Source organism: Coregonus lavaretus (assembly GCF_964263955.1).
Source record: "Coregonus lavaretus genome assembly, contig: HAP1_SCAFFOLD_430, whole genome shotgun sequence".
NCBI lineage: Eukaryota > Metazoa > Chordata > Actinopteri > Salmoniformes > Salmonidae > Coregonus > Coregonus lavaretus.
In genome coordinates this window covers 321,493-338,868 of record NW_028166829.1, presented here as the reverse complement: position 1 = coordinate 338,868, position 17,376 = coordinate 321,493, and positions in this window count along the sequence as shown.

The window sequence follows — 17,376 nt, the reverse complement described above, 5'->3', positions numbered from 1 at the left end:
TGTTACCAAGATTGAACTCTTTGGCCTGAATGCCAAGCGTCACATCTGGAGGAAACCTGGCACCAAGCCTACGGTGAAGCATGGTTGTGGCAGTGTCATGCTGTGCGGATGTTTTTCAGAGGCAGGGACTGGGAGACTAGTCAGGATCGAGGGAATAATGAACGGAGCAAAGTACAGAGAGATCCTTGATGAAAACCTGCTCCAGAGTGCTCAGGACTTCAGACTGGGGCGAAGGTTCACCTGGCCCAGCCAGAGCCCAGACTTGAACCTGATTTAACATCTCTAGAGAGACCAGAAAATAGCTGTGCAGCAACGCTCCCCATCCAACCTGACAGAGCTTGCGAGGATCTGCAGAGATGAATGGATGAAACTCCCCAAATACAGGTGTTCCAAGCTTATAGCGTCTTACCCAAGAAGACTTGATGCTGTAATCACTGCCAAAGGTGCTTCAAGAAAGTACTGAGTAAAGGGTCTGAATACTTATGAAAATTTGATTTCTGTTTTTTATCAATAAATTTGGAAAAACTTCTAAAAGCCTGTCTTTTGCTTTGACATTATGTGGTATTGTGTGTAGATTGATGAGGGGGGAAAAACTATTTAATCCATTTTAGAATATGGATGTAACATAATAATATATGGAAAAAGTCAAGGGGTCTAAATACTTCCCGAATGCACTGTATATAACTATCATTGACTAGGTATTGGCACCCCATGTATATAGCCAAGCTATCATTGACCAGGTATTGGCATCCCATGGATATAGCCAAGCTACCATTGACTAGGTATTGGCACCCCATGTATATAGCCAAGCTATCATTGCTCATCGTGTATTAATTCCTTGTGCTACAATTTTTCTTCCTATAATTGTAATTGTTGTATTGTGTTCTCCATTTTTGGTCAACATTTCACTGTTAGTCTACAGCTGTTGTTTACCAAACATGTGACAATTAAAATGAAATGACTATGTGTTTAGTGAATTGTCTTCTAAAACTATACAGAAAAAATACGTAAACTTGACATGTAAAGTGTTGGTCCCATGTTTCATGAGCTGAAATAAAAGATCCCAGAAAGTTTCCATACGCACAAAAAGCTTATTTCTCTCAAATTTGGTGCACAAATTTGTTCACATCTCTGTTAGTGAGCATTTCTCCTTTGCCAAGATAATCAATCCCACCTGGCAGGTGTGGCATATCAAGAAGCTGATTAAACAGCATGATCATTACACAGGTGCACCTTGTGCTGGGTACAATAAAAGGCCACTCTGAAATGTGCAGTTTTGTCACAACACAATGCCACAGATGTCTACATTTTGAGGGAGTGCGTAATTGGCATGCTGACCAGAGCTGTTGCCAGAGAGTTGAATGTAAATTTCTCTACCGAGAATTTGGCATAACGTCCAACTGGCTTCACAGCCACAGACCACGTGTAACCGTGCAAGCCCAGGACCTCCACATCTGGCTTCTTCACCTGCAGGATCATCTGAGATCAGCCACCCGGACAGCTGATGAAACTGAGGAGTGTTTATATTTGTAATAAAGCCCTTTAGTGGGAAAAATGTATTCTGATTGGCTGATGGGTGGGCCCCTGTCATGTGAAATCCATAGATTAGGGCCTAATGAATGTATTTCAATTGACATATTTCCTTGTATGAACTGTACCCCAGTAAAATTGTTGAATGTTGTGTTTATATTTTTGTTCAGTTAGTTAAAATCTTACCAAAAAAACTGATGATGAATATGTTTGGAAAACTGCATTGATCTGCCAATGAAAAATAACATTAGTACATGAATTTGTACTGGTCAACCTCTCCTTCTCTTTTGTGTTCAGTTCTTCCATATTAGATCTGACAGTATGAATGGTTCTTATGGTTGTATTCAGTTCTTCCATATTAGATCTGACAGTATGAATGGTTCTTATGGTTGTATTCAGTTCTTCCATATTAGATCTGACAGTATGAATGGTTCTTATGGTTGTATTCAGTTCTTCCATATTAGATCTGACAGTATGAATGGTTCTCATGGACTGAGTGCCTGGAGTGACTACAGTCATACCAAGTTTTCTCTGACCCTGTGATCTCACCAGGACAGAACCACATGTCTCTATCACACTCCAGCCCAGAAGGTGGCAGTGATGTACCTTTAACGTTGGTCTGAACACCACCAATAAACACCATAGAAGAAGAATGCCTGCTTAGCAACAACCAAGGGGCCATGCAGCTTTCCACTGTCCCAAAGACTGTCTATTATATGGAACAGATTGGCATGTGACCACTCTAACAATGTAGACACGTCCTCAAAGATTGGACATGAATCTGTGTTGGTCAAACTCTTCTCTTCTCTATCATTAAATAAAACAAAACTATGTTTTAAGTGAAATATTTAATGTTTGAAGCTGGAAAAAAGACTTGAAATGAGCATCACAAAGATACATTTGACGTATGCACTAACAAGCTTTTTCAATATACGCAGCTTTGTCACCAGCTGCAGTACTGTAGCTTTATTAATCTACTGTACTTCAACATGTACTCACATTGGATGGGTTGATTAGGATTCAACCCATGTCTTAAACTGCTACCTAGCAAGTTACAAGCCACAACACACATGTACAGATGCTGTAGAACTGTTTCATGGGGTGTGAAAATATATGTAATCAAAACTACTGGATATCTTTAGAAGGAAAATTGTTCTACAATTTTCTTACACTTTGAAAATGTGGGATAGTTTTTGTAGGTCGGCAGGATAAAAACAATATTTAATCTCTATTAATATTTAAGCTAGCAAAATGTAAAGGGGTGTGTAGACTTTCACTGTGACTGTATACGTACCATTGACTTGCAATGGATTTGTGCCACAAATGCTAAAAAGTTAGCAGTTATAACAATAGTAAGATAAACAATATATGCCCAGGACTATATTGAGGGACAGACTGTTGAAATGCCCAGTTGATTATGGAAACAGTCTTGTAGAACTCTGGCATTGATGGTCCATCTGAGGGTGAGTCATTGATATGAATGCTCAGAGTATAAGAGCTGTGAACTCACCTGTGATGGCCCACGTCTACCACAACCTTTCCTATTGTGTTTGTAAGCACCACAGCATTTTAGGCAGCCATTGTTCAAAATGTGTTCATACATACAGTACAATGGGAGGGCGTGTGGAAGGAACAGGGGAGAACCAGGAGTTTGATCTCTGACTTCTATTTAGGACTGGGATCCCTCTGTGGGCCGGCCTTTTCAGAATATCTCTTGATTCTCGTTTAAACATGCTAGAAACCTAAAGGACAGCCTAGTAAGAGCATATGAATATGTTCCCCTTCAGCATTTCCTATCCACCCTCCCCTCAAATCATTGTGAGAACTGTAATGTGATGACCAAGGGGGATTTCTTTCTTCACCCTCATACTGGAAATAAAATGTATGTCCTGGGTAGAATTTCCTGTAAAACAAAATGTGTGGTATATTTCCTGATGTGCCCATGTGGCTATTATTATGTTGGAAAGTCTAAGAGAAATGTGAAAGTTGAAAGAGCAACTCCCCTGCAGGGTTGCCAACTAATTTTCAGGGGAAGTTGTTAGAGGCAGGTCAATTTGTTGCTAAAAGTCGCTAAATGACATTGTGATGTCATCACGTGATGACATCATTACATTTTAGTCATTTAGCAGACGCTCTTATCCAGACCGACTTACAGTTAGTGAGTGCATACATTTTTCGTTATAACATCAAATTGCGTCATTACGTAGAATACACAATAACGTTATTCAAATTGACTGGCCATCTTGCCTACAAATATTATTTGACATTTGTTAGTTTAGATTTGTTTGTTTATTATCACATATTTTTATTTGTAAAAGTAATTGTTAGGTTTAAACCCCCAACATTTATAAGAATAACCTGCACAAGAAAAGACACAGAGAATTTAGTATATTTTACTTGCAAGGAGAGTGCTCGGAGACTGCTCAGTTACAATCCTCCAAAACCACTCTGAATCAGTCTCCGCTCCTCTTGCATTTTATTAAGTTAGGAACGCCCTAGTTACAGAAGGTTTCAACTGCTAATGGGGAAGGGTGCATAAACAGATCCAGTTGAAACCAGTTCACATATTCCATTATCTGAGTGTGACTTCTTCTATCTTGGCACACTGTCCGAGCGTGCCCACATTCTGAGATTAGTTGTTTTTCTAACTCATGCAGCTGGTTCCTCCTCGCTGGACGCGACCTTGACTGCTAATCTTCCTCACATTCACTCGTCCTGTAATCATACTCACACAAGCACACATTATGAAAACAACAATTCAGTACTGAAAAGGCATAATGAAATATAGTAAATGAGTAGAATAACTTATGTACAATTTCTCCAACATTTCCCTCCTGTTTATTCACTTTATTTGCTATATTCACCATCATTTGTAGACCTCTTTTTGTCAGATTTTCAGCCACAAATTCATCACATAGTTCAAAGTGTTACACTCAGAGGTTAGTTGCATAATCTCCCGGATCTGGGAATAGATCAGGGAAATGTAATTACGTTTCATCACTCGCCTCCAGCTTCTCATCATCATCATCATCATCATCACTGTTAGTCTGAAGGTCCCCGTCCGGGGTGAGGAGTGCATACATTTCTGACATCTCAGTTTTGACAGGTTGTATAGCGGTGGTTATCACTCTAGTGCATAATGCTCTAATGCAGGGAATACAACAACATCCACATAAGGTGAGGATAGCTGTAAACACAGCAATTGAGGTCAAAATAGAGAACACTAATTGTTTATATTTGCCAAACATGTCTCCAAACCCATCCCACATTGACGTGTCAACCCCAGAGTGGTCTTTCATCTTGCTGTTGAGAGATCTAAGCCCCTCCAAGGCCTTAGTTAGACTTCCATCAGCTGCAGTATTATTGGGAATAAATGTACAACATTGGTCACCAAAAATAGAGCAGACTCCTCCTTTTTCTGCTAGAAGCATATCGACAGCAATACGGTTTTGGAAAGCCATAAGGGAGGTAGCTGACAATTGTTCGTGGATGGCGGAGAACCCTTCTTCAGTTTTATTCCCTAATCTCTGCACGTTATAGTGGATGTAGTTGATTCTGTCTACATTCTTGTTTATTGTACACCACCAACATAATGAGGATTCAAAACCTGCTGCTACTTGGTTTATTAATTTATACTCATCAGGAACTCCTCTTGGAATTCCAATGCTGTCTATGTAGGTGGGATCACCTGACATTACTGATCTCTTTGGCCTGCTCTTCCAGGTGTGTGGGTAAACAACGTTTACTGTGGTCAACAAATCAGTGACGGTGAGAGGTGTAATGGATACTGGCAATATCAATGACACTGAGGCGCAAAATCCTGTGGTATTGTATGGTAACCTGTCAAATAATCTATCATCTCCACACCACCACCAGATGTCACTGCGAGCCTTAGGTTTAAACGCCATGTTCACTGTTTCTACTGAGTAACATTGGGTGTCGTTTAATTTACCTAGTCTGACCCCAGCACCGGTTCTATTTATGCATGTAAAGTTTCCTACAGCTACTTTCTTTGAAAATAGAGGCTTTTGTTTTTCAGCAGTAGTCAAAGGATACATTTTATCCCAACTGGAGCAGTTTTCTGACGGAATAGTTTTATTCATTACATCTACTAGACAGTCTAAACCCAGCGCTGAGGGCACCACTTGCAGCAGTGGTCTGGCTCCCATGCACACTACACAGTCTGCTCCTGATGCTTTAGCTGCTTGCTCTACCATTAGGAGCCAGTTGTTGTCAATGCGTGATACCCCTGTGGTTATTTTGAACCAATCATCAGTTTCAGGTTTTATGTAGATCTTAGGTTTAACGGGGGAGCTAGATTTTGGGCCTGGCGTGATGTCTGGCGGTGTTAGAGATAGTGTCGTATTTGTCATAGTGACATTTGGGCACAGCAGTAACGTGGTACAGGGATCTTGAGCGTGTGGCCTCCAAATACATAAAGCTAGTCCGTGACACGGCGGGTTCTGATGCTCACTGAAACTGTCGGGCTGTCCGAAAGGTATTTGGGTTGTATTAATGTTCAGCATTATCTTTCTGTTTGTTTTTGTCAAAGAGACCTGTTTTTTCCATTTTTTAGAATTAGAAGAAAACCCAAACGACCCCTCTGACCATTTTCCTGTAGTGGTGAACACGTTTCCCCACCAATGCCCTGATTGTTTCATGCCACTACAGTCCAAATACCAGTCATAATCTTCCCAACTATCTAGACCGTAACCTCCTACTTTCAAGGTATTATCGAAAGTGAACACCGCTTGGGTGCTGTTATTCTGATAGCAAAAATACAGTTCTTCTGTCTTGTCCTGATCTCCATCTGTAGTATTACAAGGGTTTTTCAAAATCTTTTTCTGGATTTGCGACGGTTTGGTGTTATAATAGCCCACCCTTCTCTTCTGCACACTATGATTCTTCTCCCACAACAGTAATGACACCACTATAATCATTCCAACTATTCCACCCACTGCCACCATCTTTTTATGCGCTTGAGTGATCATTCTGCTGTAGATTGGAACTCCTCCTATTTACCTACAACAGAGTGGTGGACAATCTTCACCGGGTTTGAGACAACTGCAAACTAAAATTACAGTTCCCTTTGTAACCGGACTTTCTCTGGTGGTACGTTGAAGAGCTACAACGCTACAGCAGATACCATAGAGTTATCACTATGAAACATATAAGAATGGTGACTACGAACAGTATGATGGAAATAGTTATTTTAGACATGTCCAATTATTCTTTTACAGTGGGTCAAATGAATCCATGTACTACGTTCTGCAATCTTTACTGCGGTACCTGTGGTTAACAGCACTTGGTAGGGTCCTTCCCACTTAGGTGAGTGCCAATGCTTCTTCTTTATACTTTTTATCAGGACCCAGTCTCCTGGTTCAACTAACTGGTCTTTCTGTAAGGACACAGAGGTTGTACCATCATCAGTTGATTCTGTCAATTGCTTTTGTTGTTGCAGCATTTTTCTCATGTAATCTGCTAGTGTGCTATCGTCATCAGTTTCCCATAAGTTTTTTAAAACATGGTAATCTATAAGGTCTGCCAAACAACACTTCATAAGGGGTTAGACCATTTGTGAACCAGTGTTGGCTATCTTTATGCACTGGTACCGAGAAAAATGCATTACTGATATCCACTACGGTGAAATATTTAGCCTTTGGGTTTAATGAATTTAGCAACGTGTGTGGGTCTGCCACACATGGAGATCTTTGGATAACAGCATTGTTTACAGCTTGCAGATCTTGAACCATCCTCCACCCTGTTGATGGAGGTGCCTTTTTTACTGGAAAAATTGGTGTGTTGCACGGCGACTCAGCACATTCAATTAGCACACCTGCTTTCTCTAAACCTTCAATCACTGGCTCTATTCCAATCATTGCATCTGGTTTTAGGGGGTATTGTTTTATCCTAGGGCGATGCTCTGTTTTAGGTCTTATTATTACAGGTGCTGCTCCTTTAACTAATCCCACATCTGTAGGTCCTTGGGACCATAGTTCTGATTGTCGTGTGAGGGCCATGCGTTCTTATTGTTGTGTGAGGGATCGTTTTTGCAATCTCTGGCTATGTGTCCCTCTTTCCCACATGACCAACATCCTCTAGGATTGTCATTTGCACGTGTTTCCTGTCCTCTCCTTCGTATATATTTAATATTTAATCCAACCATCCCCCTTTTTGACACATGATTTGGCCATGTGTCAATATTACCACCTATCTAAACAATCACTTTAGTTAATATTGGTAATTCATTATCCAATTGCCATTCCTCCACTCTCTCTTCTGTTATTTTATGGTTCAAATCAAATATATTATTACCAAATTATAATCTTCTTCACAATTTTCACAGTACTATAAATTACCCTCAACTTAGTAAAATAAACTATCTTAAAGTCCTCCTCTCATGCCTTTAGAATTTACTAGTGTGGATGATTAAAATAACACCAGAATGTTAAAACAGAGTTCAGAGGCCATTGAAATCATTTAACGAACTGTTTAATCCCATAGTATACTAAACATTACCATTATTCTAAATATTTCATAAATGTTAGCTATCCCAAGTGTTCATTAAATCCTCATGACATTCATTCTCATAAGAAATCATATATACCCCAAACTCAGCCAAAAGCTAAAAAACTCCATAAAATTCACTGTGTGCTCCTCTAAGACCTATCACCCTTGACCTGCTGAAACCCCCCAAAATTGAAACAACAAGGCTTTATAAACATCATACTAAGTGTGTTGTTTTTTATTTGAAAACCCAATTTGAAAAACAACCACAAATAGCCAGGCCTTAATTTGGTAGCTCACTTTTATGACCTAAATACGGCCTAACTTCACTACTGCTCCCCTAGCCCTTGGCAACATTCCAACGAGATGAGCTAATCTCTTTCTCCTGGTTATCCCCAGTCTTAACCCATCAATAATTGTTTGTATCAATCTAATTCCTCATTACTAATCTATAAAATCACTCAAAATTCCTCGAGTATACAATGATTATTTAATTGATTACCCTAACTCTGCTACATGTGATCTCATCTCAAATGATCCATTATCAATTATCTGTTCAACCCCCTAGGAAAATCTTTCTCCCCTTCTATTGTTCCTGTCCCCCCTGTAAATGTCATATTTGAGTTTTTAGCCAATACAATCACGGTTACATCAAATGTTCCCTCAGCTAATGGTATTTTCTTCCTAATATAACTTCCCTAAATGAGATTAAATCCCCTGCCTTCCTCTACTATCCTTATATCATTACTGGATCAATGATAATAACTGTAATAACTATCAATAATAATTGTAATAACTATTTCACATTAAATTGTGTCTTTTTCTGATAATGTTATAATTGTAGCCTATTCCATCACTTTTAGTTTAAAATATAAGTTTATGTAACAAATCCATAACCCACCACAGGCTGGCGCTATTCAATTTATTTAACTGTTCTCTCTGATTATGCCCTAATTAATAAAACAAATATTTGCTATCGTTGATTAGCATACATTTAATTATGTTCCTACCATCTGAACTGTATTGTCTCTCACCCTCCCCTTGCTCCTTCGGAGAGAGCGCATGGTAACCTTATAACATATTTACATAGACTTTTCTAGAATACTTCTATTTAAGCTATCTAATTCAACCTTTCAGGTATATAGCCCCACTGCGTAAGCTTTATCTACTGTCCCTACCTGTGTTCGAACCAGGGACATCGCCAGTCACTCCACACAATCTACGATTCTCACAAAGTAAATACTTTCACGTCGCACATCCATCCACGTCATCACCCCCGTCTAGCCAGTCCTTCCGTCTCAAACACCCTAGTAGCCTAAATAAAACACACTCTAACAGCGTTCTGCATTTTCCTCTATTTTGAACTAAATTTGGGCCCAGTAGGTTCTCAACACCTAGAGTGTTCTAACACTGGGTCTTAATCGAACAAGACGGTGATCAACAACCCTTTATGGTAAAACTCACTTCAACCTTTCCAGGTGGAGTTTTCTTGCCTACAAGCATCCACAAAGGTTCACCGTTTACACCTTGTTTGTTTGGTATGAAATACAAATACCTAGTGGTGTTTATATTTCCAGTCACACTCTTACACTTTCATACAACTTTTATATGATTTTTCGACACAGAGGACTCCGCCGTCCTACATAGAATTTAACTAGTTCAGTGACTAGAGGAGTCTACCCTCCACGGAATTTAACTGTTCGAAAACTACTTTACTTCATTCACATTCATTCCTCTTTTTTTTTAAATGAATTTTTACTCACAATTCTCTGCGTTCTTGGATCTACCTTCAACCATCGGATCCCAGCCTGCAAGGGAGGGACCAGTCCCGTAAAAGGGTCTTAATGCTGTGGCCACAGACTTGTCTGGATCTCACTCGCCCGCTGGGATCGTCAGGTATCTTGGCATCCGGCTCGAAGGACCATTTAAATGTTAGGTTTAAACCCCCAACATTTATAAGAATAACCTGCACAAGAAAAGACACAGAGAATTTAGTATATTTTACTTGCAAGGAGAGTGCTCGGAGACTGCTCAGTTACAATCCTCCAAAACCACTCTGAATCAGTCTCCGCTCCTCTTGCATTTTATTAAGTTAGGAACGCCCTAGTTACAGAAGGTTTCAACTGCTAATGGGGAAGGGTGCATAAACAGATCCAGTTGAAACCAGTTCACATATTCCATTATCTGAGTGTGACTTCTTCTATCTTGGCACACTGTCCGAGCGTGCCCACATTCTGAGATTAGTTGTTTTTCTAACTCATGCAGCTGGTTCCTCCTCGCTGGACGCGACCTTGACTGCTAATCTTCCTCACATTCACTCGTCCTGTAATCATACTCACACAAGCACACATTATGAAAACAACAATTCAGTACTGAAAAGGCATAATGAAATATAGTAAATGAGTAGAATAACTTATGTACAATTTCTCCAACAGTAATTTGAAACGCAACACATTTATATGATCAGATATTTTTATTTTTAAACACAACACATTGAATTATTGAACAATTACACATTACACATTATTGAACAATTACATTTTATTTATTTTCTTATTAACTGGTAAACTTACACATTCTGAACAATTATAGTTTCAAGCAGTGTATTGGTAGTTAGTTATCATGCTACCTGACTGATCAACAATTATAGGTACAAGCTAATAACAAGGTATACAGTGAGGGGAAAAAGTATTTGATCCCCTGCTGGTTTTGTACGTTTGCCCACTGACAAAGACATGATCAGTCTATAATTTTAATGGTAGGTTTATTTGAACAGTGAGAGACAGAATAACAACAACAAAATCCTGAAAAACGCATGTCAAAAATGATATAAATTGATTTACATTTTAATGAGGGAAATAAGTATTTGACCCCCTCTCAATCAGAAAGATTTCTGCCCCAAGGGGGGCACTTACCCTGCGACTTAAAAAAACACCCCTTTTCTAAAAACAACATTTCATTAAATAACTCAAAGTGTAAACTGTAGCAATTTATTTCCCTTTATAGTTTATTAGCCTAAGCATGACCTTCATCCACATAATCCCCCCCCCCCCCCCCCCCCCCCCCCCCCCAAATGTTGCTTATTTGTGTCAGCAATTAGACATTGTTCTTAGGGGGGGCGAGTTACCCCCTAGTACCCTACCGCTAGTCTCCTCTAGGTACATAGGATGGCTACTTCCCAACCAGAACCCTGGCCTGATGCGAACGTGAGTAGATTACGTTGAAAACAACGGTCGGCCATCTTGGAGACAGTCTCTACCTCTTATACCTCAGCGGTCAGGCGGGCACCATTCTTCAGATAAAGAAAAAAGAGCTAAAACTGTGCTGTCAAGACAATAGCTGTTGTGTCCGTTTCAAATGTATTACTACAGTTATGTAATAGCACGTTTCAGCTTTCTAATTTAGAAAGAACATTTCATAACATGCTAGGTCACAAATACGTCAAGGTATTATCAAGTTTGGTAAAGGTTTTAGCTACGTGTTATTTTTGTGTCAAACCGAGTGAGTGAAGAACATGATAAAAACTATTTTACAAGTCACATAGCTAACTAGAGACTTTGGGTTTGTCTGTGTGATTGAATGTACATAATTTCATCAAGATAATTTAATAAATAATCAATTTATTTGAGATTTCTGAGTTCGTTTACATCAACATACTTCACTTCAGACAGTACGGATGCATTAGAGAGAGAGAGAAGTTGACGGTTGCACTACTATTTTGAAGCTGCCTGAATGTAATGTCCAGCAGTTTTCTACATGTGTTGTAATCTAGGGTTGAAACCTGTTCAACCGAAAAAGAAAGTCAAAAAGAACCGGAAACTAAAGTGTTCTATACTTTTCAGGAATAGCAGTCATTTTAAAAGCATGGAATCCAGGTAATAACGTTATTTTACTTTCCTGGCATAAAATGTAAATGTAAAATTGTTCTCCAGTCCCACAAAAATCGCAACAACCCAGGTAACAAGGACCGTAACTGAGACAGAGACATTTGTAACATTCCCCTTAAGTCTTCCAGAGGTACTGCATGTCATAGCCTGTTTGGGACATTACAGGCACATTCATAACGTTTCTAATAAGTATTATAGAGGTTATTGTCTTGTTTTGTATGCTTTGTACAAAATAATAAAATGCAGGACGACAGGATATTTATAAACGTAGCTCTTTATTAACTAGCTATAACTGGCATGTCCATGTGTCTCTGGCCATGATCATCTTTAGAATGACCTCACCACCTGGGTGGTCTTAACCAATCATAGCACAGTATGATATGACAGTAGAATGCATCCAATTACAATTCAGTATGCTGACACATATGAATATTACATCCCCATTCTTTAAAAAAAAGAAAAAATATGTAGAACAATAAAGCGTTTCTTTTGAATATATGCTCTGTAGTTTGAACTCGAGGTAAGTAACCATTTAAACTGCACCAACTGCATCAACATAACAGACAAACAATGATTCAGCATACTGTTACTTTTAGAACAAACATTTCTCAGCAACTCAGCTTTTCACTGTAGCAATGACATCTCAACATATCAAACAAATACCATACCAAAGCATTTCAAGTTAACTTTCAATAACAAGTTTACAGTCTGGAACTCTTTCAGGGCAGCGATCCGCCTACACCCTTTGACATTTCACAGGTCTAGGACAGCTCTAGGCTTGACCTCTCTTCCTGACCTTGTGTGATATGAAGCTGAGCATGCTTCTGTGTCAGTCAACAGTTCTTGTGGTGTTGCAGGTAAGTATGGTGTATGTTGTGTTGTGTCTGTGTTTAGTCCACCCCGTTCTCTTTCAGGGGAACAGTTCATATCGTCAGTGTGTTGTTCTTTTGTGTTCAGTAGGTGACGACGATTGCGGCGGTACACCGCTCCTTCTGCGGTGCGAACGAGATATGAACGTTCAGTGTCAGCTGGTTGGATGACGACTGCTGGCTTCCAGTAGCCATGCTCCTGGATTCTAACTGACTCTCCGTCGTTCAGTGGTGGCAGTGGTCTGGCTGACCTGTCGTAGTATCGCTTTTGCTGTTGTTGTCTCTGTGCACGTTTTGCATGCACTTCCTTGTAGCTGACGACCTCAGGTTGCAGCTGCTGGTTGGTGCTGGGAAGGATTGAGCGAAGTCTGCGGCTCATCAACAGCTGGGCTGTTGATTTGAAGTTGTCAACTGGAGTGTTGCGGTATTCAAGGAGACTGAGGTAGGGGTCTCTCTTGTCTGCTTTTGCTTTGTCCATGAGTGATTTAGCGATCTGCACAGATTTTTCAGCAAGGCCATTACTTTGAGGGTAATGTGGGCTTGTGGTGACGTGTGTGAACTCCCATGCTTTTGTGAAGGATTCAAACTCATTTGATTTGTAACAGGGCCCATTGTCAGATATTAAAGTCTCTACAATGCCATGCCTGGCAAAGGCTGCTTTCAGCTTGTGTATCACAGCTGCAGATGTGGTGCTGTGAAGCTTGTCGAGTTCGAAGTATCTGCTGTAGTAGTCCACTGTTATAATGTAGTCCTCGTTGTTCCACGTGAACAGATCTGTTGCCACGACCTGCCAGGGTCGGTCTGGGATACGGTGAGGTAACATTGGCTCTTTGGTGTTTGAGGGGCGTCGTTCAAGACAGGTGGGGCATTTACCAACCATGTCCTCTATTTGTTTGCACATTCCGGGCCAAAACAAAATGTCCCGTGCCCTCTGTTTGCACTTTTCCATGCCCATGTGTCCAGCATGGATCTTTGTCAAAATCTCTTCTCTGAGACTGGTAGGAATGATGATTTTCTCTCCTTTGAAAATTATTCCGTTGATCTGTGATAGTTCGTCACGATGGTTCCAGAACTCTGAGACGCTCTGAGGGCATTTTCTCCTCTCCTCAGGCCATTCTGACTGTATGACTTTCCTCAGCTGTGTGAGTTGTGTGTCTTTTTCTGTTTCTGCTCGGATCTCCTTCAGTTTTGTGTCACTAACTGGTAAGTTGCTGTACACAGTGTGCACCTGCATGTCCATGCCTTCACTGAGGCTGCTGTCCTTGTAGGTAAGAAACTTCCTGGAGAGTGTGTCTGCAACAGGGATGTCTTTGCCTGGACGGTGAGTGATTGTGAAGTCGTATTTTTGTAGTTGAAGGATCATTCTCTGTAGCCTTGGCGGGGCTGCGGCTAACGGTTTCCTCATGATTGACTCGAGGGGCTTGTGGTCTGATTCCACAATGACTTGTCGTCCATAGACATACTGATGGAAACGCTTACATCCGAACAGAATGGCGTACAGCTCCTTTTCGATTTGAGCGTAGTTGATTTCACAGTCTGTGAGAGATTTGGAAGCGTAGCCGATGGGTTTTCCTTCTTGCAGTAGCACTGCCCCTAGTCCATACTTTGACGCGTCCACCTGGAGTCTGAGCTCTTTGATGGGGTCGTAGTAGGCAAGGATTGGTCCTGGTTCTCTCGTGATCAAGTCTTTCACTTTCTGGAAAGCGATGTCGTGTTGGTTGTCCCAGAGGAACTCACTGGACTGCTTTAGCAGCTGACGCAGGGGTGCATTAGCATTGGAGAGGCTGGGTGCGAACTTGGCTAAGTAGTTGACCATGCCAAGCACTGTTTCCAGCTCTGCGCGGTTCTTTGGTGGCTCCATTTCCTTTATGGCTGAGATCTTCTGCGGATCTGGCTTGATTCCATTCGCTGTGAGAAGATGTCCGAAGTAGCTGACCTCTGTAGCGCCGACTGTGCTCTTCTCGGGGTTGAGCCGGACTCCTCTCTCGCGGGACCTTTGCAGCATCGCGTTGAGGTTTCTGTCGTGTTCCTCTTTGGTTCGACCATAGACAAGGATGTCGTCCACAATTGCCACGACTCCGTCGAGGCCTTCGTACACCTCGTCGATCTTTCGCTGAAACTCGTCTTGGGCTGAGATAATCCCAAAAGGCAGGCGACGGAACCTGTAGCGTCCAAACGGTGTGTTGAACGTTGTGAGCTTAGATGTTGTTTGCACATTCCGGGCCAAAACAAAATGTCCCGTGCCCTCTGTTTGCACTTTTCCATGCCCATGTGTCCAGCATGGATCTTTGTCAAAATCTTGAGCTTGATAGCCCAGTAGCCTGATCTGGCGTCCATGACACTGAAGTAGCGTGCGCCCACTAGCTTGTGTGTGATGCCATCTAGCGTCGGTAAGGGGTAATGGGGGCGTTTGATAGCCTTGTTCAAGTCTCTTGGGTCGAGACATACTCTGAGCTTGCCTGTGCGTGGTTTCTCCACCACCACTAACGCGTTGACCCAATCCGTCGGTTCTGTAACCTTGGTGACGATGTCAGATTGCTCCATGCTCTCCAACTCTTTCTTCAGACGGGCGCGGAGAGCAAGTGGAATCTTTCTTGGTGGGTAGACCACAGGGGTTGCGTCTGGGTCAAGGTGAATGGTACATTCTCCTGGGAATAGTCCTATTCCTGTAAGAACATCAGCAAACTCCTCCATGACATTCTCTATCTCTACTGGTGCTGTCACTGATAAAACTAGCTTGATAAGGTCCATGTCTAAACATGCTTTAAGACCTAGCACTGCAGGTGCTCGAGTGTCAACAACGTAAAAGTCCAACATCATGTCCCTTTCCTTGTATTTGCATTTGAGAGTGCATGTGCCTTTTACTGGGAGCTGTTCACCACCATAACCAGTCAGTCTGTGCGTGGTGGGCTGTAGCTCACACTCAGATGCAGTGGCGGCTGGTGAAAAATATTCTCGGTGGGGCTGTGCCATACTTTTTTTTTCCTGTAACCATCGCGATATATTTTAACACAAACTGCAGGACAGCAGTGCTCAGTGAAACATTCAGTAATTATTTAATGCCAATATTAAAAAGTTGAGGCATTCTTACACAAAAACATATTACACAAACCCAAGCCTTTCATTTGCATTTAAAGTGAACTTTTTACCATTGGTAGTAAACAGGCAACGCAACAGGCATGCTGTCAGAACAGAGTGGAAAGTGGACAATAACATGAAATTATTATAAAGTTTATAGGAAATCTTACACTGTATAAAAGGATGTATAATATAGAAATGGATATCAAGTGGATGAACTCAAACCTTTGACTGGAAGAATAGCATACAGTATTTTATGATCATACTAAATGTGACTAATTGTTAATGTGCTCCAGAACTGCAACAATTAATTGATACAAAACAACATATATACAGTAATATTAGCAAAGACACTATTAAGACTTTCTAGAGTACCATATATAACTGGATTTTTTATGCTAAGGTCAACTATATACAAAGAAACATGCGGCCAGAGCTGCTCTGTGTGTGTGTGTCTGTCATCTTATTTGTACAGGAATTTTGCCCGTCTGTCCTTCTGAGTGGCAAACCTCTCAATGACCCTTTGATTAAAGTCAGGAATGTCCCTGACAAGTTTCTTCTCCATGGAGAGCATGGCCAGAGCGTTCAGGCGATCCTGTGTCATGCTGTTTCTCAGGAAGGTCTTGATCCTTTTCAGTGTAGAGAAGCACCTTTCTGACTCAGCAGTTGTCATGGGTGTGGTGATGAGGATCTTGAGGAGGCTGGCAGTCTCTGTGAAAGTGCTCTGAAGGTTGTTCTCCATTAAGAACTGGTACAGGGGCACTGCACCACTACAAGCCTTGAACTCACTGTTCTCATAGATGAGGGACAGTTCGGTTTTGAGCTTGGCCTTGTTCAACATGGGGTACGCCTCCACGGTTGTTTCAAGCGCTGTATCGGGGAACTTCACACTGTGTTGTGGGAACAACTCTCCGTGCAATAGTGTTGCGCTGATGAGGTGCTGGGTGAAGGAGAACCTCTCTTTGGCATGACTCAGGATGGTATCACATACCTGTAAAAGATACATCATCAGCTTTAATTTGCAATTAAGCTATTTTGATGCAAGTGATCCTGACTGACACATGCCTATGTCCAACTCAAGTATATGATTACCAAGGTGCTGATTGTTCAGGGTTTTGGCTACATACTACCAGGCCTGAAAAAAGTTATATGGGGAAACACTGACAATTACATCACAACTTACCTCTATAGCCAACCTCTGTTGTTCTCCTGGTCCCAGCATCCTCCGTCGCTTGATGGGCTGTTGCTGCTCGTCAGATGCGCTGTCCCCACACAAAGAGGGAATTGAGGCCCTGGGTCCAAAAAATAAAGTTTAATTTGATAACTTGCAATCAGACTTCTTAACTCACTGTAATTCCCCCTCAACACACAACCAGTGACTTTTATATATATATATATATATATATATATATATATATATATATATATAGACAGACAGACAGACAGACAGATAGTGTGTATATACACACAAACTATGTCTAGTAACTGCTTTTAACCTGTGATGT